Raw genomic sequence first — 4,425 nt, forward strand, 5'->3', positions numbered from 1 at the left:
GTCGTATAGCAATTTACCTTTTTTAACAGGGCTTATTTAAATAAGCCATTTATTATCTTACGCCTCATTTATACGTGTGCCGGGTTTGATCGTGTAATTTATCATGATCCCCTCGGCCTATCCATGTATAGGATCTGATGTAAAATTTACGGTCATCAGCACATGGGGCAATCAAAATTATATCATTTAAATTAATTTCTTTGCGACAAGAATGTACTGAAGAATATCCAAATACCGTGCAGCCCTTACCGTGTGTACACTAGTAAGGGCTGGACGGTACTACCACACCCCGGACACTCCATACAACAGTCGAAAGTTATTTGCCTACTACTACTACATACAGCAAGGCGCTATTTGCACACGCGCAAATGTGTGCGTGAAGTTGCAGGGTTACCCATCACTTATGTGGTCAGAGCGGCAACATAGCGAAAATTCTTAAGCGAATCCGATATCTTTAATTCTATTAATAGAATCCTAATAATTACACATGTTCATTAGTTATTCATATCGATATAATATTATATTTTTCATTAATTAACTAACTAGAATAATATTAAAGATTTATTTAAAAATATATAAAAAGCACTTACAATGTTGTATTTTGAGCGGGTACTTTCAAATAAGCTAACCAAGGTTTTTGAAAATGCGTGTCCAAGCTTATCATTACCTAATTAATAATTAGGTATTTTCAAGACATAACATTTATCGGCAATACAAATTGAAAATTCGAGTACTTTTGTCTACTAGCTCACGAAGTTATGGCGTCTCATTATCTTGATATAATAAATCTTTATTATATATTACTCTGCACTAAATAGATGAAGAAAACACGTTTCATCTTTCGGAAAACGAAAGAAACTCTCCCCTTTATCCCGTTTAGATGATGATAAACAGCCGTACACAGCACAATTCACAACCATTATAAATAGTAACGTACAATGATGTTATACATATATTAACGTGCAAGTTGCTTAATGAATAAATGAAAACTATATTCAAATATCAAAGCCGTTTTTACCGCGAAAACGGCTCGCCGACAGCCTGGTTGTCGCTCAGTCAATGTGACCGTCAATGTGCGGGGCGTGGTGCAGTATCTAAAGCTAGGGAGGGGCGGAGAGTGTCCATTGTCGTTACTTTTTGTTCTCTGGTACTAAAGAAAGAAAGAAAGAAAGAAATCATTTATTCCTTGAAACACAGTACACATGTATTTTATAATAATAATAATAATACTGATAATAATAGTAATAATAACCTAAGGATTTGAAAATAATACATATAATATATAGAGTACAAAGCGTGTGTACTGTGCTGCCAAGGAAACCGTGACCCACTCAGCTTATTGTCGTCTCACATTCAAGTGCTACGACCATTGCTACGACGCTGATTTTCAGCGGATCCGGCAACAGAACACACGTGACACGGCACATAGTAGGCGACACTAAAGACATTGGATGTCACAAACACATAATTATATTAATTTAAACAAAAAACATGAACAGTCTATTCCATTAAGATACAATTAACGCAGTTACCATTTAATAAGTGCTATGTCATGCGCACAGATTACAATACAATTGAATGGAAATTAATATAATAAAATAGGAAAGTTATAAAAAAGGGTTTAATTAATTAATTGAGAGGTTAGGCAACAAACTACAATACAATTAAATTGAAATTAATATGATAAAATAGGAACGTATATATATTTAAGTTGATAAAATTATAAATAAGGTTTAATTAATTAATTGAGAAGTTTGATTACAATTAAACAGACGAAAAATATTAAACTAAAACGCATATGTTCCCGGCACATCAGCAGCTACGATGGATATTTTTGAAGATTTAGTAGATACTCTTTGAGTAATTTTTTGAATACAAACAACGAGGAAGCGTTTCTGGTTGGCGGAGGTATATTATTCCAGCATTTCGAGGCACCATAACGAAAGCTACCTCGAAAGCGCGCCGTTCTGTGACGGCGAGACGAGATGCGTGTCTAACATGCATAGATGAAAAACTTAGCTTGTCATGTAAGTATAACGGCTGCTTACTCTTCATGACTCCAAAGAGTAAAGATGCAAAATGTAATTTCCGTCGGGCTTCCATTTTAAGCATGCTTACATTATTTAAAAAAGGAGTGACATGTGCTCGACGTGGAATAGGGAAACAAAATCTGGCACACGCATTCTGCAAGTGGCGGCACCAGAAAACAAAGAGGATTCGTTCTCACCGCGCACTTCCACTCGTTGTGTACGACCGCAAAGATAGCTACTAAACCATTTAACAGCATTACGGTCGAAGCCATAGTAAATTAGCTTAGAAATTAAAAGCTGGATGTCAACGGTTTCAAAAACACGAGAAAAATCAAGTAAGGTGAGAATGGATCCCTCTCCAATATCCTGCGCAGACAAAATATCATCAACTACCAGCAATGCTGTAGTAGTGCTATGTCTCTTCCTGGAACCTGATTGTTTCGAAGGCAAAATTCCGTTTGGTCTCCAGGTACTCTGTCAATTGCCACATCACCACCTTTGCGACTATTTTTGACATGTATGGTAGGATGCTTATTGGTCGAAGGTCCTTGAGCTCTGATGCAGTATTGACCTTTGGAATGGGTCTAATTTTCGCTAATTTCCATTGGTCCGGAAAGTCACTTATCTTAATGGACTGATTGACTAAAGCTGTGATAAATTTTAAAGTATACGGTAGAGTAAGCAATACCATATCACGAGAAATGTCATCCATACCGCTGGTGTTACTTTTAATTGCCAAAATGGCTTGGGATACAGTTGACTCTGAGACCTCGCAAAAATTAAAAACTGCAGTACCATGCCTACGAGAAGAAAAACTGGATAGGTGGGCTATGTCTACTTAACGCTTAACCTATTTGACCTTTACACACGTCATTGTAAAATTTTCTGAAGCTTGTTTTCAACTCATAGCACTATGAAAACTAAATGGATTATTTTTCAGTAATTCATATTTTGTTCATGTAGTATTTGAAGCAGTTTGGTTCTTATTAAATTATTTGAAATAAAGGATGTCCCAAAATTCACGCACGAAATAATTTTGATAGAAAACACAGGTTTATAATTAAACAATGTATTTTTTATTGATCCACGGTATAAAGTTACGTGTGGTAAAGCATGTCGGATAAATGGCCCCACGGCTTTGTTGGAACATTCGCACTCTTTTCATGAAATCTTTGATGACCATTTTACATAACTGTAGTTGAATCTCATTGATACAGCACTCAATTTCGTTCTTCAAGGCGTGGATAGTCGTGGGCTTGTGAACATGAGCCTTCGATTTAACCTCAAAGAAAAATGCCTATGACATGAAGTTTTACCAAGATACTGCCACGTGTCATGCAGCACGAGAAACAAAGCAATTACTCTAAGAGCCATTTCCTAGTCCTGTAAGTTCCCGTTTTAGTAATCAGAATTGACCGCTCAGATCAAGATTTTTTTGAGGTATTTTGAAATCGAATGTTCATGCCAACAAGCCCACGACCACCCCCACTGCCTTGAGCTTGTACGGCTTGTTATATTAAGCGTGTACAGACCCCCTCATTCATCTTACGAACTATTTGAAAAAAGGTTAGATGAAGTTTTAGGCAAATTAAATAATCCAAATAAATATATTGCTGTTTGTGGTGACTTCAATGTTAACTTATTAGAAGATTCCAGTGCTAGCAGTAGGCTCATATCATTTTTCCAATGTTATAATCTTGTGAATCTTTTCTTGGTGCCTACTAGAATAACTTCTACTACTGCCACTTGTTTAGACAATATTTATACTAACGCCGTACCTAGTAATAAATCTATTATAAATAAATTAACTTCTGATCACTGCGGTCAATTGGCCACTTTTAATATAACTGTTGACAAAATGCCAAAAAAGGATATCACATGTGTTCCGATAAATAATGGTCGACTTAAAGCTTATAGAAATAATGTAATGCTTAAACTAACTGAACTTCCGTACGTTAACGATCCCAATAAATTGTATAATTCAGTTTTCAACATAGTTAAAAGTGAACGTGATAACGTTTTTAGGTCCAAAATCATAACTATTAATAATTCATTGAAATTTAGTGATTGGGCGACTGTGGGAATTCACAAAAGTAGACAAAGACTATATGATCTTTACGATGAAAGGACTTATAACACTAGTAACAGTTTTAATGATTTTGTTAGGAAATATTCGAAAATGTTTAAACGTGTTTGTGTTGCAGCCAAAGCAATGTTTATAAATAATAAAATAAAAAGCAGCGCGAATGTAGTAAAAACGACTTGGAATATTATAAACAGCGAAACTGGAAGGGTCAAACCTCGTAACTTAGATTTTCAACTAAGATTTAATGACAAAATTGTAAACACAGACGCAGAAGTTGCTAAAATATTTGAAAATTTTTTTACTGACATT

This window comes from Hyposmocoma kahamanoa, unplaced genomic scaffold (assembly GCF_003589595.1).
Source record: "Hyposmocoma kahamanoa isolate Upper Pololo Valley unplaced genomic scaffold, ASM358959v1 66, whole genome shotgun sequence".
Lineage (NCBI taxonomy): Eukaryota > Metazoa > Arthropoda > Insecta > Lepidoptera > Cosmopterigidae > Hyposmocoma > Hyposmocoma kahamanoa.